The sequence below is a fragment of the Mustelus asterias genome, chromosome 2, assembly GCF_964213995.1.
Source record: "Mustelus asterias chromosome 2, sMusAst1.hap1.1, whole genome shotgun sequence".
Lineage (NCBI taxonomy): Eukaryota > Metazoa > Chordata > Chondrichthyes > Carcharhiniformes > Triakidae > Mustelus > Mustelus asterias.
Window position 1 is genome coordinate 59,287,464 of NC_135802.1, and position 27,995 is coordinate 59,315,458.

Sequence of the window (27,995 nt, forward strand, 5' to 3'; positions counted from 1 at the left end):
GCTGGTTAGGTGCATTGGCCATGCTAAATTCTCCCTCCATGTATCCGAACAGGCACCGGAGTGTTGCAACTAGGGGATTTTCACAGTAACTTCATTGCAGTGTTAATGTAAGCCTACTTGTGACACTAATAAATAAACTTTAAACAAATATAGAGAAAACTATTAAATTAATAGTTTTGTCAAATAACTATTCACTTAACCATTCTGCTCTAAGTTTTGTCAGTTGTATCAAGTTTGGCACCAGTTAACAATGGAATGCAAATTGCATTCTAATTACATTACTGTTATTGACATGGATAACAAAGTGTATTAATGTCAATTTTTTTGAAAGAGGCCATGACACGAGAAACTGTTCAGCAATTTTACTTCAAGAATCTGGGAAACTTTTAGCCCTCTCAATATTACAGTTATACTCATCTTGCAAACAAGACAATCATCTTCTTGAGAGGTGTCATTTCCATTATTACATTTCTGCCAGTTTGTTGCTGAAGGATTTTGTGCCACTAAAACATGGGTGAGTTATAGGCATTATAAAGCTGAGCATTAACCCCTGATAGCTTCTTCCCTGCTGCCATCAGACTTTTGAATGGACCTACCTTGCATTAAGTTGATTTTTCTCTACACCCTAGCTCTTCTGCACTCTCTTGTTTCCTTCTCTATGAACAGTATGTTTTGTCTGTATAGCGCTCAAGAAACAGCACTTTTCACCACATACTAATACATGTGACAATAATAAATCAAATCGAAATGATAAGCTGGCTTTCATAGCTAACAAAAGCACTTGATAATTGCCAAAAATACTCGAGCCCTAGCAATGTACTCAAATGTACACTCAGAAAAATCACCGAATTGGTTAATGATTTTTACACCTAAATTATAAATTAACACAATTGCCAGAAGTGACTTACCAGTTTTAAATAAATGCAAGGTTTCTGCAATTCATTTAAACGTTTTATTCATCCCAGCTATCACTGGAAAAAGTTAGAAGAGGGATTTGTGTTGAAGGTTTTGTCAATCTTTTATCAGTTATTAAATGGGCTTGATTATCTTTGCGCACAGTAAGTGGTTAAAGTTATGTGATTTTGATGAGACATTTATTTTGCAATGTGCAGTAACTTGAGTTAATAAAGACAATTGCTTTCTCAGCGGCAAAAACAGAAAATGCTGGAAAAACTCAGCAGGTCTGACAGCATCTGTGAAGAGAGAATAGAGGCAACGGTTTGAGTCTGGATGAGAGATGTCTCCTCCGTTTTTTGCTGTTTCATATAGACCATTTATTCCTTTAAAAATATTGGAAATTTTGATTGCCTAATGCTTTGAAGTAATTTCCTGTAATATGGTTTCATCATTTGTGGTGATGCCAAATTTTGAGTGTTGAACCTAGATAAAAGCCTGGAACAGTGTCTGTTTTAATTTAATCTCTTCTTCTTGAATGAGTCCTAAACAAGTTGCTGGTGAATAATTGAATAGATGATTAACACAGGACAATACACAGCAATAGGGAAGTTTCTCTGGCATGCAACTCTTGTATTGAAAATGGCTTCACATATTTGTATTAATGTATTCAAGGCTGTAGAAGGAAAGTTAATTTTCCAGCTTAAATATTTAATTCAAGCTTAAAATTTAGCCTGTAATTAGAGCTCCCAAATGGCAAGAACATGGGGTATTTGTCCATTTTAATTAGATTGTTGTTTACCTATTAATTATATAGCATATCTTGTCATATAGTTTTGATGATAACAGATGGTGCTAGGAGTTAGTGAAGGTTTCAACAAAATAAAAATACACATGATTTATTAAGTTGCACTTTATTATTGACTGGTTTACCCAAATCAGACAATGCAGTTTTGAAAATTTCTGAAAATGTCTTTAGATTAATTTAGAAGGTTGATAATAGTAAGAAAGCCACATTTTAAAGCTATCTTTTCATTGAGCTGAATGCATTGTGTTCATTGTTACTTAAAATATATTGCAAGGAGGTACCCGCGTGATACCTATTTGGAGGCATACTTTGAAATGTTTTTCAGTGTTTAATAGTGAGCAGCTTTGGCAAGAAGAGCAGGACTATATAGCACTTTATGGAATCCAATTTGGCGATTAAACCAGTTAACTTCCATGAATGGCATCCCCCCCGCCACCGGACTGAAAGCTGAAAGAAGTGGAAGTGGGCTGTATGATATGGAACAACAATGACAGCAAGGTTTTTATTGAATACAAGGGCATCAATGGTGGAGGTAAGGTGCAGATGAGCAGATCAATACTGCAGAAATGTCAGGAATGGTGGCACCGAAGTAATGTCACTGGACCAGTACGTCAGAGGACAAAGCTAATGCTCTGAGGACACTGACTTAAATCAGGAATTTAAATTCAATTAATAAAATCCAAAGTCCAAAGATGTGCGGGTTAGGTTGATTGGCCATGCTAAAATTGCCTTTAGTGTCCTGAGATGCGTAGGTTAGAGGGATTAGTAGGTAAATATGTAGGGATATGGGGGTAGGGCTTGGGTGGGATTGTGGTCGGTGCAGATTCGATGGGCCAAATGGCCTCTTTCTGCACTGTAGGGTTTCTATGAAAATCGGAACGGAAAGCTAGTCTCAGTAATGGTGACTATGAAACTATCATTGATTGTCATAAAACATATCAGGTTGTTGATTACCATAAAACATATCAGGTCCTTTAGGGAAGTGTAATATTCTGACTATGACAGAGATTGTGGGTTTTAACAAAAAAAAAATTTGGTTTGCACACGTGGATTCAAAGTAACAACAACAGATTTATTCTAGGTTTTCTCTGCAGTCTACAAACTGAAAGTAAAACAGCAGCCTCTGCAATCCCCTAATGAGATCACATCAAAACATGTGATCAGTTCTTAGAGCAAACTGCAACTACTTAAATAAATAACATCCCTGCCCCTTTAATTCTGTTGTCATGGCAACTTATTACTAAAATGTCATACATAGGATCAGTAATACGCTAGACATATTACTATGCATCCTTAATCATTATACAAATCAATAAGTTGATCAGAAGAACATCTGTTCTTTGTTTGTATACAACATTTTGGAATTTAGCTGGTCTTGAACCTAGAAGTATGATTTGGAACTTCTATGTCTACTTGAGTATGATTTGGAACTTAAGTAGACATAGACACTTCTTCTGTTGGAACTAATTCTGCATCAATCTCGCATGGTATAGCAGTATAGATGTAATCATTAGGGAACTCAGATTCAACCAAGTCTTCCGTAGTAATATTCACAACACAAGGGAGTAAAGAAGTGGTAGTTCTGGACATGATTGCGGAAAACCATTTTGAGATGACAACAATTGGTCAACTTGGCGTCGCCAAACTAGTTAATCTTTGGTTTGAATTGTGTAAGAAATTGGACCTGTTTTTGCTAAAACTATGGCTGGTACCCATTTCTCAATCGTGGCATAATTACGTGTTAACACTCAATCTCCTTGTTGATATGAGCAAACTTTGTCCTCACCTCTCGTCTTGCAAATTAAGATTGTTGTTGACACACTACTATCTCTGAAGTTTCTGGAGGAAATAACACATCAAACGTAGTTCTCAACTATCTCTTTAAGAGTAGTAATGCAGGTGAATTTTTAGTCGTCATATGAGTAGCGTTTCTATAAGATGCCAAAAAGCTATATCACGCAACCTTTTATGAACCTTGCTCTTTTAAAACTTTTAAAGAATGTTTCAAGGATTGTATGAGGCTTTCACTAATTCATGGGTTGAAGGATGATAAGGTGCAGACTTCATAATTTGAATATCATTTACATTGAGATAATTCTCAAACTCTTGTGAAGTAAACTGTGAGCCATTATCAATTACAATCTGTTCCAGTTTATCAAATCTTGAAAAAAAATTCACCAAGTTCTTCAATGGTTTGTTCAGTTGTAAGAAGTCTCACAACACCAGGTTAAAGTCCAACAGGTTTATTTGAAATCACGAGCTTTCAGAGCGCTGCTTCTTCATCAGGTGAGCAACGCTCCGAAATTCATGATTCCAAATAAACCTGTTGGACTTTAACCTGGTATTGTGAGACGACTTACTGTGCCCACCCCAGTCCAACGCCGGCACCTTCACATCATTGTTCAGTTATAGTAGATCTCATGATGACAACTTTTGGCCAATTTGAGTTTGCATCAGTTATGACTAAGAACATGTAACCCTCAAACGGACCCGCAAAATCTACAGGCAATCGTTGCCATGACATTTTAGGCCATTCCCAAGGATGCAAATGAGACAGCGGTGGTGTATTTATTTTTGCACAGAATTGACACTGTCCCACCTTTTCTCCAATCTGAGCATCCAGATCCAGCCACCAAAAATAATTACATGCTGATTCCTTCATCTGGGCTAAACCAGGATGTCCTTTATGGAGTTGTTCAAGAACTCGTCCACACAAACTTGGAGGAATGATCACTCAAATTCCCCACAATAGACAACCTACTTTGGATGGTCAGCTCACGCTTTCTTGACACACATGGTTTGAAATCAGGATGTGCTCCAGATATGTTCCTTTCAATACAATATTCAGCACCTTCCCCATCACAGGAACATTTCTGGTATGCCTCTGAACTCAAGAAGTTGTCACAGGCAAATAATCTACTTACAAAAAATAAAGAATATTATCAAAACTAGTTGGTGGCATCTGCTCATTGGTAAAGTTAAGTGTGATAATGCATCAGCATGAGCATTACATTTGAGTTGACGATACTTTATAGCGCATGAGTGTGCAGATAGGTATCGGTGACCATCTTTGCAATTCACTAGCAGCTAACAACGGTATGCCTTTATATGATCCAAAAATGGTTGTTACAGGTCGATGATCAGTTAATAATGTGAAATAATGTTTAAACCTTTGTACACCAAAAATTATACTGAGTTCTTTTTCCAACTGAGCATAGTTAGATTCTGCACTATTTTCTTCATGTTAGAGTATGTGAAGAAAAAGCTATTGATCATTCTTCTCCCGAAGGCATAAAATGTGACACTACTGACCATATTCATAAGGTGAAGAGTCGCAAGCAAGTTGTAATGGTAGCTTTGGATTAAAATTAACCAATACTTCAGACTTCTGCAAAGCATCTTTGATACCCTTGTATGCATTCCTACATTTTGTTGTCCAGTCTGTTTTACGCACAGTAAATTATGCAATGGCTTCAATACTGTAGGTAAGTTAGGAACAAATTTGTCTTAATAATTTACTAATTCTGGAAAGGTTCTCAATTCCACCATATTCGTCGGACATGTGCTTCTAATATAGCGTCCATCTTTTTAGGTGCTTTATGTAGGCCTTTACTATCAATAACATGACCCAAATACTGCACCGATGTCTGGGAAAAAAATCATACTTTTCTTGATATGCAGACCATGTCTTGAAGACGTTCCATTGTTGCTTCAAAAGGCAATCTTTTATAACAAAAAAAGCTTTGAGTAACAATGGTTAGCAATGGTTGAGATTCAGTGGCTACATAAATATGCTTGTGAAAGATCAATCTTGCTGATTTTCTGCCCACCTGATAAGCCAGCAAACAAATCTTCAATTAAAGGAAATGGCTATCAATCAGCACACAATGCTGGATTGATCATTGTTTTAAAATCACCACAAATCCGAACTGAACCATCTGGTTTCATGACAAGTAGTCCAGTCCAGTCACTCACTGTAACTTGCTCCATCACACCAGTGTTAACAAGTCGTACTCGGTCGTCTTCGACTTTGGGACGAATCGTATATGGAACCACTCTTGCTTTGAGACCTTTTGGTTGACTCTGAGGCTTTATCTTGAGTTTCACTTGAACTCCCTTCAGTGAGCCAAGTGTCTCTTCAAATACACTCTTGTATTTATCCAGAAGATACTGTAGGTCTGTTTTGGCATCGACCAATCTGTGGAAAGAACTCCAGTTAAGCTTTGTCTTTTCCAACCACGGTCTCCCAAATAGAGCTAGAAAATTGCCAGGGACCAACATGGAGAGGCAATTCCGCTATTTGTCCACTCAACTCTACATTGACCAAGATGTAACCTTTGAATGGCATGATCTCTTCTGTGTATGTCCTTAAAATCAAATCAGCTGGTTTTAAAGGAAGGTGCTTCAGCTTTTGTTGATACGTAGTCTCAGGAATTAAAGATAGAGTCGCGCCTATATCAACGTCCATACTGACAGGTTGTCCACTTATTTTGGAATCACTCAGAATCTGTGATTCACACTGTATGGATAAGATGATCAGTTGGAGCTCTTCCTCATACATTTGGACATTCGCTTCTTTATGGTCGTCATCTTCACATCATTGTTCAGTTGTAGTAGATCTCATGATGACAACAAGAAAACTTGTTTTTCTTTTTGAAGGTACTTTCTTGAAGGCACCCAAATTCTCCGTCTAAATAGTCTTCTCAGAGAAGCTGGTCTAGCCAAACAAACGTTTGCAATGTCAACAATTTTGCCATAATGCATGCATTGACTATCCTCACTTCAGCATTCACCCACTGAATGGCCTATTTTGGCACATCTGTAACATGCTTGTTGCTGTTTTGACTTCTTATGGACAGTTCCCAACTTGACGATCTTCATTCCTGCAGCAAATTGTGAAGCCTCTTAGACAGCCAGTTCCATCAACACTGCAATTCCTACTGCTGTCTTTAAAGTCAAAGCATGCTCAGTAATCAGTCTTCTTTAGCCTAATTTTGAAGACCACAAACTAGATGATTGGAGTATCTTCTAATGACTCAAAACTATCAAAAGTTGGGCCACCCTTTTTAAGGTACCACAAACCGAGCAATGCTTTTGCCTTCCATTTGATTCCTTTGGTGGAACTCGAATCATTCTGTGATGATCAGTACCTTTGGAGAGCAATGCTCTTCAAGGATCTTTGTCAAGTCAACGGAGGTTTTGATTCCTGGCTTTGCGGAGTGAACCTAGCTCCGGAATAAATTATTGTACTGAGAAAGCTAGTACGAGCAACTTGTTTGCAATTTTTTCAGTACTGAAACTGCTCTGCATAGGGACTCCATAGTTCATTTTCTTCATTGAAAGGGCCCATGGATCCTAATTGACCAGCCATTTCTCTTGCTGGCACTAATGACTCGACTGTTCAGTATAAATATTTTTTTACTGTCTTTCCCGTGCTCCCCTTTTTATCCTGGAGACCATTGACTTGATGTATTTTTATCCAGATGGTCCCAGCTCTACAGCAATGGATCCACTCTTTCCAAATAGGCCAGATATGCCCTTACATCTCACCCTTCTCTGACCAGAAGAAACACCTCTTATAAAACCACACAAAGAGCTTTTTTCTTTCTTGTTTCCCTGAACTGACACATCAGTCTTTAATCCTGTTGTTGCTTCTCCCCAACCTTCTAAAAATTGAAGTGTGAGGTTCCACATTGTCCTTTTCTTCTACTTAGGATCTTCTCTTGATGTTCTCGATAAAACAAAATACTGATTCAGTGCCAATTTTCTTTTTGTAATGTTCTAACTATGTTAGGGGTTGTGGGCTTTACCAAAAAGAAAAATATGTGGTTTGCACGCATAGATTAAAACTAACAGCTGATTTCCTCTGAGATGTTCTCTGCACACAGCCTCTGCAACACCCTAATAACAGCACCATCAAATCATGTGATCAACTCTTGAAGCAATCTGCAAATAAAATATATAAACGGAAGGAAATCTGCCAACGTTACCTAGTGTGGACTTCATGCCCTGCCAGATCCAAACTAATGGAGTTGACTCCTAACTGCCCTCTAAAAAGGCATAGGAGGCCATTCAGTTCAAGGGCAATTGGGGTGAACAAGAAATGCTGGCCTTATCAGTGATGACTGCATCCCACCAAGGAATTCGTTCTTAAAGTCATAGCTTATTGAGGACCAAAAGCTAGACTGGGAAATTTCAAAATGCAGTTGCATAAAACTTGTGGGAGAATTGTTTTTAGGGCAATTAAACCAGGGAACTGAGAGTGAAATATCAAGAAAGTGATCAGAGATAAACTTATCTCTGGCGCAATGGGAGGAAAGAAGCTAAGTGGATAGCAAGGTCGGAAGAGTGGCTGAGAGTTTATATGGAGGGTGAGGTCAATGGAGGACAGGATGGCAGTAAAGCAGAGGAGAGAGGTTGAGACAGAGATTTGAAATGATCAAGAATGAGGAGTTGCAGAGATTGAGGGAGGAAAACAGTGACAGTATCTTAGTAAAATCTTAATTGTCCTTGGCTTGTCAGTAGAAAATGTGAACTTTGGTTGGACAAGGTTGAGATCCTTTAAGGAGAGTAGAGAGATGGCCAAAATGTGATTGGATGATGAGGGCTACACTGCCACCATGATGATATGGGAGGATCAGGTGGTGGACGGTACTGCCAAGTCGCAGCACTTTATGAAGGGTAGGCCTTATCACCTGCGAGTGAAGCTTCTCTCAATGCCATGATGTTGCTGCAATCATCCACAATACGTTTTGGATAGCAAGGACTCCATTCACATATGGCCTTGACATCCTTCCTTGGGACTAGTTGCCTAGAATTAAATATACTACTACAGCTGAGGTCTGAACAATGTTTTATGAAGGTTTTGCGTAACTTCCTTAGTTTTGTAGTTTTGCTTCTACTAAAGTGAAGGGTCGTAAACATTTGCAAGCTGCATTTTTAACAACCTTTTTAACTTGTCCTGCTACCTTCAAAGATTTGTGTACATATACCCCATTAAATTTATCATTGTTTAGTTTCTGTTAATTCTCCTCATTCCTCCTACCAAAATAAATCACTTCATGGAGTTCCGGCAGTTATGGGAAACCTGGAAAAGACATGGAATCTGTCAATGATTTTTGAATTTCCACAAAGATCCAAGTCATTGGAAAGTCATGGAAATTTATAAAGATAGGGATGGGACTTTGCTGACTTTGGACGGAATTCCAACCGTTTTTGATGGTTTTTCCAATGTTCACTTCCCCTCTCCAGATTCCCCACTCTCCTCTTTCTTGCTTGCCTGTGTGAGGAGAGGTACGTTTGTTGGTGTCAGTCGCAGATTTTTGTTGTTGTGGAGGTGGAGGACTCAGGTACTTTTTTTCAGAGCCAGAGCATAATAAAGAAAGTGAGGCAGAGCAGGAATAAGCACTTGGTGGAGGAGACAACATTGAAAATCGTGCTGCATGCCTTTAGTCAAGAATTGTTTGCTTCAATCTTTTGGGTAAGATCTACTGGCAATTTCTTTAATACATGGATAAGTCATGGAAAGTCAGCAAACTTTAATTTACTAACAGTATAGGCATCCTGTTTCTACCGTGTTTAATCTGCCATGAGTCTGCCCAATTTCACCAATTTATTTCCTCCTGAATTGTTTTGGGGGAGGCAGTGTCGTTGTGATATTGTCACTGAACTAGTAATCCAGAGACCCACGGTAATGCTTTGTGGACCGGGGTTCAAATCCCACCACAGCAAATGGTGAAATTTGAATTTAATAAAAAATCTGGAATTAAAAGTCTAATGATGACCATGAAACCATTGTCGATTTGTTGTAAAAACCCACCTGGTTCACTAATGTCCTTTAGAGAAGGAAATATGTCATCCTTACCTGTCTGGCTTACATGTGACTCCAGATCCACAAGGTGGTTGACTCAGCTAGCAACCCCCACATCCCATGAACGGATAAAGAAATTTTTTTTACTATCCCCATTGTTTACTATGTTTTGTGTCATCTACAAACTTGAAAGTTATGCCCTGTATATCCAAGTCATTATACATAATAAAAAGAGCAGAGTCCTCACACTGACCCCTGGAGAACTCCACTGTGCATCGGAGAGCTACTGATGGATTATAAATATTTTATTTTTACATCCTCATTTTCTTGTAGTGATGAACCCAACATTTAGCCAGCAACCCCCATATCCCATGAATGAATTAAAAAAAATTCCTGTAGCGTCAAATAACATTGTGCAGTCAGCTTCAGTTATATGAACCTGTGCACGCACATTCATGTGTTTGAAATTAAGATGAGTGCTGAATATTTAAAATTGGCTTCATAAAATCCATTGTTTTTGAGGAGATCTTGGCCATTACTTCTGAATTCTGGGGCAGTGTGTCTGTTGAGTACCCCAAAGATGCACTGAGGAACTCACCCACTCCACCACCCACAGAAGGATTGATGGAAGTTGCCTGGGAAGCTTCAAGTTTCAGATGGACAATTGCCTGTACTGGAAATCATCCAAACATGCGATTTAAATTACTAATTTGGGATGGTACCAACTGTCTTCCAGCAATAGTTATCTAGAAAAACGGATCCCTGACACCCACCCCAACTCACCACATGTTCCTCTGACTAGTCATCAGCTTCCATTTTCACACTTCCCTGTCTAAGTCACCTCCCCCTGATTTTGACACTCTTGCCCAGACTGTGCCCCTTACCCCCCCCAACACAGAGCTCTCGACCCTCACCCCCTCCCCCAATCCTACCCATTTTCTTGGCAAACCGACCGTGTCCCTTGCTTTAATGTAGCTGGACCTTTAGACTGATGTACGGCAGCTAGTGCTGTAAAAAAAAAAGGGGCTTAGTCTCTTGTGCAGCCTTGATTGAAGGTCAAGGAATGTGTTGGCCTGCACAGTTCTTGTCTAGCCTAACTTGGAAGGCCGGCCAAAAATAATTGCCTTGATTTTATGGTAGGAAACTAGGAACGGAGTGACAATCAGACACTGGTTGTCATTCCACAGAAGTTCACACCCCGTGTGTTGCTTACAGTGAATCTGAGCTTTCATTGATACAACAACAGTGTTTTTGGGAGGGAAGCATAATTCCATGAGGGGATTTGGAAAAAAAGTTAAGACATTGATCTGTTCAGGCAATAGAACAATCTATTTTCCTAGAAAATCAAACTGTTGTTTTTGCAGTTTAGGATTCGGGTTTTGGCAGTGAACACTAAGACATATAAATTTAGAGTAAACTGATTTGCAACTTACTTTCTTTTTGAGCTAGTAAAAGAATCATCTGATGCAACTACTTCTAATTATAGAACAAAATCTCCCTCCAAACATGATTAACAGTGTGTCCAGAGGTTGATGCATAAGAATGATATTGTTTTCCTAGTTTTAATTTCTAAGACAAATTTAACTGAAAAAAGTGCAGCTGGTCAAATCGTTAGAATACATTTGTAAATACGAAGACTTGGGTGAATAATTTCCCACTTACCAGTTTTCTCCTTGGTTGTATCTGTGTTTCTTTATTTTGTTGTGCTTACTGTTGACATTCAAGAATACATTCTTGCTTTTAAATTTGCCACAAGTTGTGTTTTATAAACAAAAAATGCTGGATAAACTGAAAAGGTCTGGCAGCATATGTGAGGAGAAACAGAGTTAATGTTTCGGATCTTGCTTTTATCTTGCTTTTCATTAAAAAAAACATTTAAAAAAATTTCACAGCATTATTTTGTCCACAATTTTCCATTAATGTATAGGTCTTGGCCATGTTCTGTGAATAGTCAATGTTTCTTATTCTGGGAATTGTAGGAAGCAACATAGGTTTACAATCTTATTGAAGCTCTTTAGCTGAAATTGATGACTGCGATTTCATACACTTTCAATAGAAAATTGCAGAAGGCATCATGTGCAAACAAACCTCTGGTATTGACAAGTATAATCAGTTTCTTGTATAATAAGTCCTCAACTTCGTGGAGAAAGCAAATTTGAAGCTGATTTTGCACGTTGTCAAAAACAAGTGATTTTATTGGTTTATGATTTAATTGTTGGCTTCTGCTGCATGTCCATTCTGGATTAGCTCTCAATCCTTGGTACTTTTCCATTAAAGTTTATATTGCTGATTTCACTGTGCTTGGTCAGTGCATCAAGTAATTTGCGATTTGTTACTGTTTCACGAATAAAAGATGCAAACCAAACAATGTCAGCTGTGGCTCATTTGGTAGCACTGTCCGCTCTGAGTTAGAAGGTTGTAGATTCAAGTCCCACTCTAGGATTTGAGCATAAGTACTAAGGCTGAAACTCCAGTGCAGAGAGAGTGCTGCATTATCAGAAATGTTGTCTTGTCTTCCCCCTCAGGTGGATGAAAATGATCCTGTGATACGACTTTGAAGAAGAATGGGCAGTTCTCCCTGTTCTCCTGCCCAATGTTTAGCTCTCATTCAAGATCACCAGGACAGATTATTGCCCGTTATCACATCACAGATTGTGGGAGTTTGTTGTGTGCAATTTAGTTGCCATGTTTCCGAAATCACAAATAGGATTAAACTTCATTGGCTGTTGGAGACATCTGGTGGACATGAATGGCACCATATAAATGCAGTACTTTTTATGTTTGTTGCAGAATGTTCATGGTGCTAGCCATGGCTCCGTTGGTAGCACTCTTACCTGAGTCAGAAGATTGCAAGTTCAAGTTCCACTCCAGATACTAGAGCACCAAAATTAAGGCTGATATTCCAGTGCAGTACTGAGGAAGTGCTGCACTGCTAGAAAATGCCATCCATTTTGGATGAAATGATAAACCTAGGCTCCTAGATGTAAAAAATCCCATAGCACAATATCAAAGAAGTGTAGGGGAGTTCCCCATAGGTACCTGGTCAATGTTATCCCTCAGTCAACATTGCTAAAAACAGATATGCTGATCATTATCACATTACTGTTTCTGGAAACTTGCTGTGTGCTAATTGGCTGCTGTGTTTCCTCCATTACAACAGTGGCTACACTTCAGAAATGTTTCATTGGTTGTAAAGCATTTTGGGACATCCTGAGGTCATGAAGGGTACAAGATAAATGCAAGTGTTTTTCTTTTAGAAGTTTGGTGTCTGCTATGTGATATCTAAAGTATGATATAAAATTACACCAGAAGCATGACATTTTAAATGTGTGTTTGTATGATATTCAATGTCGGACACACTCTCTGTTGCTGAGCTCCTCAATATTTTTATGACCTCTTAACTGCTGCAATGCTCTGTTGGTTGTCCTCCCTTCTTCCATTCTCTAAACTTATGCTTACCCAAAACTCTGCTATCTGTACAATATTTGCACCAAGTCCGGTTCATACATCACCCACCTTTCCTGGTCTCACAACACCAACCTCCAATTTTAAAATTCACACCCTTGTTTTCAAATTCCAATTCTGGCTCCTTGTGCATTCCTGATTTTACTTATTCCATCATTGGTTGCTGTGCCTTTAGCTGCCTAGTCGCTAAGCTCTGGAATTCTCTCCGTAAGCTCTGGAATTCTCTCCTTAAACCTTCCTTTCTCTCTAGCTGTCTCTCCTCATATAAGCCATTCCTTGAAGCCGACCTCTTTCACCTGTCCTAATATCGCCTCATGTGATCAGTATTACATTTTGTCTGATAATGCAACTGTTTAAAGGTGTTGTAAGTTCTTGTTTGTCACACCATCCATGTCAAGATTTTGTAATGTCTTAATTGTGCCTGATAAAAATGCTTAAAAACTAAGAACTGTTTGCTAAAATTATCATTCCTAATTTTTCAGGTTACCCAGCACTTGGTACTGCTGCTTATTAAATTGCCAATCCCATCTTTGTCTTTAGGTGGCACTGTGGGTAAGTCTCTCAAATTTGTTAAACAGTTTATTTTCCATCAAGTGAAGTTTATTTAAATTTACCAGCGTGTCTTAAATCAGATCATGAATGCTTATGTGCGTCTTCTGCCTCTCCTTTTCCTCTATCTCTGCCATTTAGTTGCAGCCATTCAGACCTTTGCTTTTCATCACTTTACTCATTGTTACTCCCTTTTGTCATTTACTTACTCCTGCCTTTCACTCTGCTTTCTTTGTTCTTTTTCTGTCCTCCTTTTCCTTGGATCTTCACTAGCACAAAAGCTGTTTGTTTACCTGTAATCACTGACTTCAAGCATTAACTCCTTTTCTCTCTGCACAGGTGCATCCAGGTGGCTTGAGTGCTCCCAGCATTTTGTGTTTTTGATTCAGATTGCCAGCCTCCACATTTTATTTTAATTTTTGGTTTTCTTTCCTTTGTTTTTTTTTCTCCTCCTCTCTCACCCTTTCTCTTTTCTTGTTTTCCATTCAATTTTATTCTCTGTCTTTATTCTGTTTTAAAGCTTTCTCGGTCATTTGAGTGGGACTGATGGGGTATGTGGTGGGAAAGGACGATTTTTATGGTGATGCTGCTGTATGCTAGGTGGGTAAGGATCTTGCCTGAGCTGCAAGTGACCAGTCACAACTGCTTTTTCATTATTTGTGGAGTTGTTGACAATTTTGACAAGCTGCATTTTAAATTATCCATCAGAAGGTGATGGTGAGCTTTCGTCCGAAGATGGTGTTAAATAGGGAATTCCCAGGATTTTCACACTGAACATGAAGAAGCCAGAATGGCATATACTTTTTTTTAGATGATTTTGTTCCTATAACTTTGTTGCCCTTGTATTAATGGAGTTAGAACTTATTGGGGTTGAGCAATGCTTTTGAAGTAAATTTGTTGAGTTGTTTTAGCTTTGCTTAGTACATACTACAGCCAGAATACAACAGTGATAGTGGAATGGATGTTGTGTTCATTGGAGGTGTGATGATCAAGTAAGCTGCTCTGCTGAGAGGCAAGTCTGCCTTTTGGGAGGCAAATCATGGCTATCAAGAGGGCTCAAGATAGGCTGTATTTTGCAATGGCTAATGCAGGGTACTCGTTGAGTTAAAAGATATCAAGGGAAAGGACAAACAATGAGATCAAATGGCAGGTGATGCTGTGGGGGACAGAATGGAGTGTGTTTAGGGTGCTTGAAAAGGAGATGACAAGAAGTGGGGGGAGAGAGCATACTTGGTTTGGGAACGTGAGCTTAAATATTCTGAACCAACAAAATAGGATGGAATTGGGGCAGGAGCAGAGATGGAGACCAAGGTTGAGTGAAGTTGGATGGAACCAAAGCCAAGGTGTAATTGGGTCAAGGTTTAAGGCCATTGCATTCTTAAAGATCGTTCTTGGCACTTAACATGGAAGCAGAAATTTGTTTTTAGCATGATAAAGAAATGATAGTGCTATGTGAAGTCTTTAAAATTCTAGCTCTCAGAATAATGTTAAGACCAAAGGAAGAAGAAAGGAGTGGAAGCTCATGTTATCTTCATTGTGACAAAATGACTGTAAAACTGGTTCAAGAATTGGCGTGAAGGAATTGATGATGGGAAGCCCTGAAGACAAGAAGGGTTTGGTCCCTGTTGAGGGATTTGCATGGAAACAGTAAGTTCACAGGCTGGTTGAGGAGCTTGGTAAGAGCATTACCTTGATTGAGGCAATGGACCAGATGGGAAGAACAAGTGGCATACAATGACAGTAAGATTTTGAATAGTCAGTATAGCTGAAAAAAGGAATGGTGGGGAAGAACAGAACAGAGGTGAAGGGAATAAGCATGTAGAAATGTCATGTAGAGGAGTACTTGAAAGAAGGTGGTTTGTTTTTTGGTGCATTATCATAAGCATATTTGACTATAAACATTACAAATTATGATAGATATTTTATGTTTTAACTTGAAATGCCTTGAAGATTTTTAAAGTGAGAAAAATTGACTTTCAAGAATTGGAGCAATGTTAAATAATTATATGTCCACTTGCCCTAGTGTGATGTCAGTTGGGAGAAGAATTGGATAGTAAATGTTAGCGTTAGCACCAAGAGTTATAGAAGCAGGAAGTACTGCTGAAATTCATGTGTTACTTGTATCACAAAAATCTGACTAGTGAAAATGATAATTAGACATGAAAAAAAGACACTCCTTAAATAATTTATTGAAGTTATTAATGTAGCTTAGTTAAAACTTTAATAGTTATCTATACTTATTTTCTTTTTGTTGGTTTCATAGGCATGCCACTTTCGTCCGTTAGAAGGTTGGCCTATAATGAGGAGGCTGAGTAAATTGGTCCTATATTATCTGAAATTTAGAAGACTGGGGGGTTGATCTCTGCAGGGGCTTGACAGGGTGTACACAGGGTTGTTTTTACTGGCTGGGGCAGCCTGAACATGGCACAGTCTCAGGATTAGGGGACGATCATTTAGGGCTGAGATGAGGAGGAGGGCAGGGAGGCAGTATTATGGTGACATTGTTACCGGACTAGTAATCCGAGGCCCAGGCTAATATTCTGGGGACATGGGTTTGAATCCCACTATGGCAGCTGATGGAATTTAAATTCAGTTAATAAATCTGGAATTAAAAAGCTAGCCTATGTAATAGTGACCAGGAAACCATTGTCGATTGTCATTAAAAAACCATCTGCTTCACTGATGTCCTTGAGGGTAGGAAATCTACTGCCCTTGCCTGGTCTGGCCTACTTGTGACTTTAGACCCATGGCAATATGATTGATTCTGAATACTCTCTGAAATGGGAAGCCACTCATTAGAATCAAAACTGCTACGAAATCTACAAAAAGGAATGAAACTAAGTGGATCACGTGATGTTGACCTAGGCATGGAAATGATGATGGCAAACCCAGCTCTGGTGACCCTGCAAAATCCTTACTAACATCTGGGGGATTGTGCCAAAATTGAGATGACTCAGACTAGTCAAGCAACAGCCTGACATTGTTGGTAAGGTCTGATTCTGTGAGTATGCCTAATTCCCAGACAGCACATCATCCCTGGGGATGTTGGGAACCACCAACAGGATAGCCCCACCAGAGATGGCAGCACAGTGGTATACAGTCGGGACGGAGTTGCTCTGACATCTGGTCAAAATGGGTAAGGAAACCTCTTGCTAATTACCACCTTCCAGCTGATGAATCGTACAGCTCCATGTTGAACCCACTTGGACGAAGCACTGAGGTTGGCATGGCATGTAATACTCTGGGTGGGGGTCTTCAATGTCCCATCATTCCAGGAGTGGCTCAGTACCCCAACTGACTCAGATTTCCAAGTCCTAAAGGTAATAGCTGCTAGACAGGGTCTGCGGCAGTTGGTGAGAGAACCAACAAGAGGAAGAACCTATTTGACCAATGTACTTGCCGTAGGTGCAAATGCCCATGACAGTTTTTAGAAGTGATCACGTTGTGGTCCCATCTTCACTTTGAGGATAATGTCCATTGTAATGGGTGGCACTACAATTGTCTAAATGGGATAGAATTGCAGCAAAATTATGTACAATCACAATCTCTAACCTCATTGCCGAGCACTTCCTCACTCGCTATTACCATCACAGTGGGGGATTAACCCTGATTCGATAAAGAATGCAGGGGGCATGCCAGCAGGAGCACCAGGCATAGGTAAAAATTGTGTCAGCTGTTGAAGCTACATTACAAGGCTACTTGCATGCTAAGCAGCGAAAGGAGCTTGTGATCGACAGAGCTGAGTGATCCTACAACTAATGGATCAGATCTAAGCTCTGTAGTTCCGCCATATCCAGTTGTGAATGGTGGTGAACAATTAAACAACTACCAGGAGGTTCCACAAATATCCCAACCTCAATGATTGGGAGCCCAGCACATCAGTGCAAAAGACAAGGCTGAGGCATTTGCAATAACCTTCAGGCAGAACTATTAAGTGGATGATTTATTTCGGCCTCCTCTAGAGATCCCCAGCATCACAGATGTAAGTCTTCATCCAGTGTGATTCACTTCACATGATATTAAGAAACGGCTGAAAACACTGGATGTTGCAAAGGCTGTGGGCTCTGACAATATTCCAACAATAGTACTGTGGACAAGTGTTTCAGAACTTGCCTGTTCCAGTACTATTATAACTCTGGCATCTCCTGGCAATGTGGAAATTCATCCAGGTATGCCTGGATGAATCACAGTGCTATTAGGACTCAGCAACAGTGAAGGAATGGTGATATATTTCCAAGATGTGGAGATGCCGGCGTTGGACTGGGGTAAGCACATTAAGAAGACTCACAACACCAGGTTAAAGTTCCAACAGGTTTATTTGGTAGCGCAAGCTTTCGGAGTCTCGAGCTCCTTCATCAGGTGAGAGAGGAGTTATGTTCACAAACAGGGCAAATATAGACACAAACTCAATTTACAAGATAATGGTTGGAATGTTTGTCTTTACAGGTAATCAAGTCTTAAAGGTACAGACAATGTGAGTGGAGAGAGGGTTAAGCACAGGTTAAAGAGGTATGTATTGTCTCCAATCTTGTCCCTCTCTCCACTCACATTGTCTGTACCTTTAAGACTTGATTACCTGTAAAGACTCGCATTCCAAACATTATCTTGTAAATTGAGTTTGTGTCTTTATATGACCTGTTTGTGAACACAAGTTCTCACTCACCTGATGAAGGAGCTTGAGACTCCGAAAGCTAGTGCTGCCAAATAAACCTGTTGGACTTTAACCTGGTGTTGTGAGACTTCTTACTGTGCTTACCCCAATCCAATGCCAGCATCTCCACATCATGTATTGTCTCCAGCCAGGACAATTAGTGAGATTTTGCAAGCCCAGGCAAGTCATGGGGGTTACAGATAGTGTGGCCTCAACCAGGATCTTGGGTTCATGTCACTATAGTCGAAAGCACTATGCAAAGGCACTTGCTTAGCAATAATCTGCTCACTGACACTCACTTTAGGTTCCCTCACGGTCACTCAGCTCCTGACCTAATTACAGCCTTAATCCAAAAGAGTTGAATGCAGGAGTGAAGTGAGAGTGACTGTACTTGACATCCAAGCAGCATCTGAGCAAGTGTGGTATCAAGGAGGCCTAGCTAAACTAGAGTCGGTGGAAATCCGGGAAATAATCTCCATTGGTTGGAGTCATATCTAGCACAAAGGAAGATGGTTGTGGTTGTTGGAGGTCAATCATCTCGGTCCAACTGGAGTTCCTGAGGCCGAGGCCCAACCATCTTCAACTGCTTCATCAATGACCTTCCCTCCATCATCAGGTCAGGAGTGTGGTTGTTTCCTGATTGCACAATGTTCAGTACCATTCATAACCCCTCATCCTGAAGCAGTCTGTACCCCTATGCAGCAAGAGCTGGACAATATTCAGGCTTGGGCTGATAAGTGGCAGTAATATTTGTGCCACATGAGTGTCAAGCATGGCCATTTTCAACAGGAGAGAATTCAACCATTTCCCCATGACATTCAATGGCTGAATTCCCCACTATCAACATTCTTGGGATTATTGACCAGAAACTTAACTGGACTAGACACATTAAATACTGTGGCTATTCTGTGGAGAGTAACTTGCCACTTAATTCCCAAAGACTGTTCCGGATCAACAAGGCACAAGCCAGGAATGTGATGGAATACTCCCCACTTGCCTGGATGCATGCAGCTCCAACAACAAGAAGTTTGATACCTTCCAGGACCAAGCAACCACCTTCACCATCCATCTCCACCACCACCAAAGCACAATGGTGCAGCTGTGTGTACTATCTACAAAAAGCACTGCAGGAACTCAAGGCTCCTTCAACAGCACCTTTGAAACGTACAACCTCTCCACCTCGAAGGACGGGAGCAGCATTGGAGCACTAATGCAAGATTCCACCAACCCCTCAAATCATTCACCACCTTGACTTGGAAATATATCACCATTCCTGTTCCTGAGTCCTAACAGCACTGTGATTGTACCCATACCACATGAACTGCAAAGGTTCACAAAGGCGGGTCACCACCACCTTCTCAAGAGGGATGGATAATAAATGTTGGCTGAGTCAACGATGCCCAATCCTGTAAAAGAGTAAAAAAACATTCTTAACTCAAAGGGTTGTGAATCTTTGGAATTTTCTACTGCACAAGGTTATGGATGCTGCATTGTTGAATATATTTAAGACCTGGATAAGCAGATGTTTGGCCTCCAAGTGTTAAAGAGAGTGTTGAAGACCAAGATCAACCATGGTGGTATTGAATGGCGGAGCAGTCTTGACAGGCCTTCGTATATCTTGTGTGTTCACAATCCAACTTGGTATGCACAACCACTCTGTTTCTCCAGTCCAGGTCTGGTTCTGAGCTCTGAGACCTACTATTTCACTTACCTATCTACTTGTGCCTGCACCCTTTCCTGCAGGGAAAGGAATACATAAAATCATACGAAACAGGAGCAGGAATAGGCCACCCTATCCCTCGAACCGGATTTGGCAAACTATAAGATGATGGCAGATCTGGTCTTGGCCTCAACTCCTCTTCAATACGTGATGGTGGTTGGGGGTGAGGGAGGAAAAAAGCAGTACTCCGATTTGGAATACCTTGAATGGAAATTTGTGGGTCCAAATCTGAATCCTGCATACCATGATACAACATGTGGTTTGCCATGCATCACACCATTTGCTCTCATAATTTAAAGCATAATTGTTCTAAGCCATTAATAATTAATCCAAAACTATTCTGCCAGCTTTATATCTGTCTGCGCATGAAGTTTTCTGTCCTGCACGTCAAACACAATAGTGTTCAATTTCACACAAAAAATGATTGCTGGGAAATTAGAGTCAATGTAAAAAATATTCTATCTCCCTCTAATATTTTATCCCTTCAACAATGTAATTTTGCTTTGTGCGGTTGCCAACTTTTGCTTTTTGCCGCGTCTTTCTTTATTTCTGTCTGTCCATTTCTGCTCTGCTGCTTATTTATTTCTTGACAGCCCGATTCACTGTTTGTTTATTTCATGCCACTTCCCCCCCCTCCCCTCCCCCCACAATGCATTTTCAATTTATTGAATATCTGTTGTCAGATATAGGTTGGTTTATGTCTTTCTACAAATTTAAGTGAAGAACTCCAGCGCAGTTCTACCTAGGCAGGTTTTTATGCTGTTTGCACTAATTATTTTCAAGGAAAAGGTTCATGACTCCTTGTAATAGAAGCAATTGTATTTGTTCAAAAAAAACCTGTGCAAGTCCAAAATAATAATACAATGTTTTTCAGCATTAAAATGATGTATACCAACAGTAGCTTTGCTAAATGATTTTTTCCTGTGACAGATGTACAGTAGTTGGATTATCCAGTCATAATGGCATTTTGATGCAATTACCTTGGCTGATTCAGACACTTTCATACCCCTCAATAAAAATTTGAATATTCTGCTTATGTCAGGGTTCTTTAGAAAACATTTATGGTTTTTATTGAGTTAAAGTGCTTCAACTAAGGAATTAATCTGTTTGTAAAACATTTTTCTGTTGGTAAAGGAATTAAATGTTGGCCTTGTTTTGAAATTCAATTTTTAAGAAGGTGTGATGGAGTTGCAGGCAGTGCTATTATCTGGCATTTTTAAATTTTCTATTTACTACCTTTTTTTAAGTAAAGTATGTACATTTATTTCTGTTGTTCTTGACCTGTACAGACAGATCAGATATCGATTCTGAATGATGTGGCAGTTATTTCATGAAGTCTGTTCGTGTGACTGGTTGAAGCATAGTGTACACAATTTTTACTGCCTCGACCACTTTCTGGCAGCAAGGTGAAAAAGAGAGCCAAATGTCTCTCCCTGCCACTATATAGCACCTCTCTATTAACATGTATCCCTAATGGCAGCACATGGGAACTGGATCCTGTTCAACCGCAGGCTAAAGCTTCAGAGAAACTCTGAGGAGGTTTGGCCCTCAGACAAACAATGTATAGGTTCACTGGCACATGGAAACATTCTGGCACTCATGCACCAAACCCTCATCTCTGGCTGAATAGCTCCGTGGCCTTGTGGATACTTCTAGAGTTGAAGACTAAGGATGTAAATCCTGACAAAATATCTAGGGTGGATTGATGACAGAGGATTTCCAGAGAGTAGCTCGATCATTCAGTTTGGACTGTGTCTCTGTAAATTATGCCTGGGCTTGTGTCCTAGAGAGGACATTCCAGTTTTGTTACAGAGCATTATCTCAACATAAAGAACAGCTGTTACGAGTGATAAGCCCAACTCAATTGGCATAGAGATTTGGTGCTCCAGTCTGTTTCCGGTGGGAGAGACCATTGTGTCCCATCGGTCAGCCACAGGGCAGCTCTCATCTAGTGAAGTGCTGACCTACCGTGGTCTATCTGCTTCTATGGATGCTTGAAGTTTAGAGTCGCTGCTCAACAAATGGATGGAATCCATCGTACCAGGCAAAGAAACTAAAAGAAAGATGCCAACCTTTCGATTGGCAAGATGGAACATCGGGACCAAGTGCATGGGACTGACCAATGGCTTGCATTTGGTTGGTAATGCACCCAAGATGGCTGTGATTAACATGGGACTTGATAGGCTGAACATTGACATAACTTCTGTATGGTGAATTGGGTAGTGGGTCACAACCTCTTGGGCATCCCTATCTTCGCTACAAGGATGCCTGTAAGTGAGGTATGAAGAGGATGGACGTTGATACTGACAACTGGGAGACAGTCACTGATGGCTGTAACCTTTGAAGGTTTGCGAGGACATTGGAAAAGACGAGGAGAAATAAAAACTCTCAATTAGTGAGAAGAGGAAATTTTGCATCTTTTCAGTCTACTGTCTTCCTCTATAGTAAATCTCAGAGTGGGCTCCTGAGGTACAACAGGTGATGCTTAACACAGGTAATCACTACTGCCCAAACCATTGTCTTACGAGTCAGAATGCTGCCTCACCAAGCAATTTAAGATGTACCGCCACACATCCATATAAATATTTGCTATTGATTTTCTAAATCAAAATAAAAAACCTGAAATTTTACTTTTTTTACATCGAGATAGACTTCTGTGTTTATAACTGAGTCCATTTTACAGCATATTTAAACTCTGAAGCTAATTCCCTAGTAATAATGTTTTAATATTCTAGGTTTTAGTAATACTTAAAAGTTTGGTGATAACTTAAGATTGAGAACACCTTGCATCCCAGGTTTACTGTTTAAACAATAATGCCCTTACTCCCCAAGCAAAAAAGTTCTGAAATTGGTGTTTGTTGTTTTCGGTGCTATTGAAATAAAGAATTTAAAAATAACAGCAATTCTATAATGGTTATTATTTGTTGCATTATTTGGCAATCTTTCTGTTTTTCAGAGGGTGTTTTTCTTGAAAGTAAAAGTCACTATTAGTCATCAGAAGTTGCATAGGAGAATCTAATTTCTTTGTCAAGTAACACCAAAACTGACTGGTGAAGTCGTTATAGAAAGTACATTTTTAACCCAATTTTTTAAAATGAAAAAAAATTGTGGCCCAGAATTTCTTCAAAATATGATTATGAATTTAATATATGCGCTATAACGTTTAAATAATAGAACAATTTGCTGTGAGCAAGAAATATCCCAAGTGTTACATATTGTCACAAATTAGCGTCACTTGGTTAGCCTTGCAAAAATAATCTGTCTTTTAAGAAATCAATTCAATTGCACGATTTAAACATTAAATTTGCCACAGAAAGTTAGGGCTGGCAGTTAACAATGTTAAGGATCCATTTATGTACAAGATTTAGGCTCTTGCAATGATATTCAACCTCCTGGTTTGAAAAGGAAATACTGAAATTATGCAGTCTCACTCTAGGTAGTAAGTTGTTCTTTGAAGTTTTTAAAATCTAGAAGTTTATAATTTATGTTTTCTTACCTTCCCTTATTGTTCTTCTATTTGGTGCAACCTTATTTCTCTTTCTACGCCTAACTTTATTCTAATTGACGCTATTTTTCTGTTGCTTCTCAGATTATTTTTCAGTCCTTATAGCTCATTGATTAATGAGATAGACTCTTGATTCTATTTCATTGCTCATCAATGTTCTACATGTCAGGTTGACCTTGGCACACTATTATCCACTCTCAATTTCAGGAGTTTACAGCACAAGATGCCGTTTTTCAGTGGATTCTGAGCCAATAAAACCCAGATCTGTCACAATTAGAAAAAAGTTGTGAAAATAAGCACTAAAAATCATCAAACTTGAGTCCCGACAGCTAGAATCCCTAATCTTTATCTAATGGTAGCCTTCATTTTTGATTAGAGGCATATGGAATCATGGAAATATGCATCATTCTCCAGTCCATTGTGTCCATGTCAGATCATTGCCAAAGCAATCCAGTGTTACATAGCTAAAATGCAGAGGTTGAGTACTGATTTTTAAATGTTGTTCTTTGGCATTTAGAACAAATCTCTTAGCAGCAAACAATAATTTGTATAGTAATATTTTTCGTTGTCTGATTTTAACTTTTGCCCTCTAAATGCTAATTTGTGTTCTGTATAGTAGTTGTTGGAATTTTTCTTTTGTTAATATTTTGAATGCTAAACAACAGTGTTGTTAAGGAAAACTCAGTTGTTCTTCACAGCAATAGCAACATTGCTTACTACAATGAACACTAGGCGTCAGTTTTGTAATTGAAACCTCATTTCTAACAGCAGCATACAGAAGTTCACAATGCAGAAAGCTTGTAAAGGTACCGAACAAATTTATAACAGCGGAAAGTTCACTGAAGGGTTTGCATTTCTCATTATAGAGGTACTTCTGCTGCTGCGATTACACTAAGAGCATCTTTAATTGCTTAAAAATCTGAATGCATGATAAGAATGGATTAATTTGATTTTTCTGTTACTACAAGTGGCAGATGGTTTATGTCTCTGGAATGCTCATGTTGTTAAAAGAGATCCCTGACTTGCTTGTGATTGGTTGCTGTTAATGAAGCATGCTGTGCTGATTATTGATTTAGAAAATGAGTATGACATGAGTATTGTGTGTGTTGCTGTAATAAATTAAAAAGGAGTTTTCTAATAGCCAACAGACATACACCTTAAGTAACATGAAATCTTTGCATTCTATTTGGGTGGTCTCTGCACCATCTAACTGGTTTTATTGCATAATGAAAAGGTGCATATTGCTAGTTTAGAATACCAACCAGATGGTCTTCTCTTAACTTGTTTTTCTGAATTTTTGACAGATTAGAATCATAATAGGAACACAAATTAGTCTGTAGCATAGAAAAGAACATGCTAGAGCCTAAACATATTTGTTCTTGTTTTGTCCTGAGCTTTTCTGGCGAGTTAAAGCAAACTAATGTACAATGCTCAGCATTCTCCATTTATCGTTGCTCTCAGCCCAGAAGGGCCAAGAAATGTTCAGTATAAATTTGGCTGTGAAAATGCTATAGATTGTGGCAAAGATTGGTCTTTTTTTGTCCACTTAATTTTTGAAACTTCGTTGACCTCTGGAGGTTCTTGGATCCAGAAAGCAATCTAAGCTGGGTGGGAATGTTCAGTATTCATGAGATTGAGATTTTACCCATTTATCCATTCTCATTTTACAGGCTGCAGATCTGTTGTTGTACTTGTTCACTTTATAAATTGTTTGGTATCTGCTTTGACAATATGAGTATTTTAAGATGGAAAGTGTATAAGCACTGCCCTCCAGTTGTCAGTTGATCATTCCATTGAAGAGTTGTTCCTTGTTTCAAGGATATTTACCTTATCTTTAGCTGTAATAGGAAAATGTAATTTGGTACGTAATTCGGACATAATTGAATTCAGGGTTAAAGGCATTGGTGAAATGGAGGCAGACCTGAGAGAGTTCACTAGGTTGATCCTTGGTATGGAGGGATTTTGTTATGAGGAGAGGTTGAGTAGATTGAGCCTGTACTCATCAGAGTTTAGAGGAATGAGAAGCGACTTTATTGAGACGTATAGGATTTTTGGGGGCTTGACGGGGTAGATGCTGAGAGGTTGTTTCCCCTTGTGAGAGTGTCAATGACCAGAGTACATAATCTTAAAATACCAAGTTGCCCATTTAAGACAGAGATGACAAATGATTTCTTCTCTGAGGGTAATAAATTTGTGGAATTCCATACTGCAGAGGGCTGTGGAGGCTGGATGTTAAGTATGTTCAAGGCTTTCATAGATTTTTAATCAATAAGGGAATTAAGGGTTATTATGATAAGGCGGGAAAGTGGAGTTGAGGATTATAATATTCGATCCGTCATGATCTCATTTAATGGCAGAGCAGGCTCAACAGGCCGAATGGCCTACTTCTGCTCCTATATCTTATGGTCTTATTGTTCTGTCCAGGATGTTGAATGTTGTTGCAACTGCAGCCATCCAGGCAATTTTTAAGTATTATGTTTGTTAGGAAATCAAAGATAGTTTTAAGAGATTTATATACATTTATTGGTAAGCATTAGAAATACGGTATAATTTTAAGTGGGTTTAATTTAATGTTTATTAGCCTGGAAGGGTGAAACCTATAGTTAAAGAAAGTAAAGTTTATTTATTAGTCAAAAGTAAGGCATACATTAACATTGCAATTAAGTTACTGTGAAATTCCACTCGTCACCACAGCCCGGCACCTGTTTGGGTCTATGCACCTAATCAGCATGACTTTCAGATTGTGGGAGGAAACTGGAGCACCCAGAGGAAACCCACGCAGGGGGAGAACGTGCAAACTCCACACAGACAGTGACCCAAGCCGGGAATCGAACCCAGGTCTCTGGCGCTGTGAAGCAGCAGTGCGAACCACTGTGCTACCGTGCCGTACCTTAGCAACTGAGGGCCTTCCAAGAAAGGTTTTTAAAATTTAGTTTTTACCTGGAAATATTGCTGTTGGAGACAGGACACTCTGGAGTGAACATCTTTCACCTCTGCCAGGAGAAAGACTGGACAGGTAGGTCAAGGGAGCTTCAAAGAAGTAGGCTTCCCAAAGAAACAGATATAGTTCAAATGACCAGGGAACTGAGATATGAAGAATGTCTAAAGAAGACTGGAGTGAATAGAACAGAGACCAAGTCATTATTCAGGAGTATTCGAGGGGAAAAATAAACAGTGTTCTGAGTTAAAGAGACAGTTGCAGTAACCAAATTTAAGTGGAAACACAGACTTCAGAGGTAAATCAAAAGTTTGATGCCATTTTAACAGAGTCTAGGAATGGATAGTTAAAGCAGTTGTGAACATCTTGTACAACAGTCAAGACAATGAAATCCTATTGGAAAGTAGTAAAACCTGGGTATTGTATTTTTTGTTCAAAGCGAAGTGAAAGCTTTGTTTAAAAGAGTCATTTGGTAAAAACTGGACTGGATTTCAGAATGCAAAACGCTAATTGAAAGCAATATTGTGAAAGAAGATTTTAGAGTGTTTTTGGATTGGAATTTAGAAACTCTTGTGATAATCATCTGGGTTGATTCTGAGGAGAAATCCACAGACATTCACTTGAGATTCAGAGAGGAGAGTGTATTTGACCACAGCCACCTTGTGTGTTTAAAGAGACATTGTGTTACTGATACCATTGTAGCTTAAGATATACTTGTAATGCGTGCTCATCTTAAAAGCTCTGTATTTGTTAAACTAAAGGATAGTAAAGGAATATTGTATTATAATCCAACCCTATCATGTTTAACTTTTTTGTTGTTAAGACTAATTAGCGGTCCTGTGATTCTGTTCCTCCAAGTTTTATTAAAAAAAAGTAAAAGTTCCTGTCTTTTGAGCCAGGATTCCAATCTGGAATCTTCCCATCCAGTTCTAACATCAACTGGGATTGTAACACATCATACTTTGATTTGAACCTTGCAGATTGTGAAGGTGTTTATGGGGCTCAGGAGTTGAATCATTCATTGCAGATCATCCCGTCTCTGCCATGTATAGTCATGGTGTGCATATGGCTCGTCCAATTAATTGTGCAGATTTGCATTGAAATTGTATCATGGGGTGGCACGATGGCACAGTAGTTAGCACTGCTGCCTCATAGCGCCAGGGACCTGGGTTCGATTCCCAGCTTGGGTCACTGCGTGGAGTTTGCACATTCGCCCCATGGCTGCGTGGGTTTCCTCCGAGTGTTCTGGTTTCCTCCCACAGTCCAAAGTTATGAAGGTTAGGTGAATTGGCCATGTTAAATTCTCCCTCAGTGTACCCGAACAGGCATCGGAGTGTGGAGACTAGGGGATTTTCATAGTAACTTCATTGCAGTGTTAATGTACGCTGACTTGTGACTAATAAATAAACTTTAATGTAATTAGCCATTTGGCCTTGCAGTCCATTTTGATATTTTCCATGTATTAATAATAATCTTTTGTGCCTGCCCCACTCAAAATTCCATTATCTCTTTAACCATCTAGAGGTGGAGAGATAGCAAACATCTCTGCCTGGTCCATTGGTAGAGTGCAGAGGAACTGAGAACTGGAATGAGATTATTATTATTGATTTCATGAATGTGTTGTTAAACACTTTTTTCTCTGATATGAGGGATTT

General features: G+C 39.3%; 1 protein-coding gene across 7 annotated transcripts in view; it reads left to right on the top strand.

Moving 5' to 3' along the window:
• Nucleotides 1–27,995, top strand: part of tbc1d5 (TBC1 domain family, member 5) — a 494,311-nt gene that overhangs the window by 159,160 nt on the left and 307,156 nt on the right. For 5 of the 7 annotated variants that reach the window (XM_078235915.1, XM_078235905.1, XM_078235953.1 and 2 more), the window contains exon 3: nt 13,460–13,529. The exons of the other annotated variants lie outside the window; for them this stretch is intronic. The gene's annotated coding sequence lies outside the window, so the exon portion shown is untranslated. The remainder of the gene's footprint in view (nt 1–13,459; nt 13,530–27,995) is intronic. 7 annotated transcript variants of the gene reach the window in all.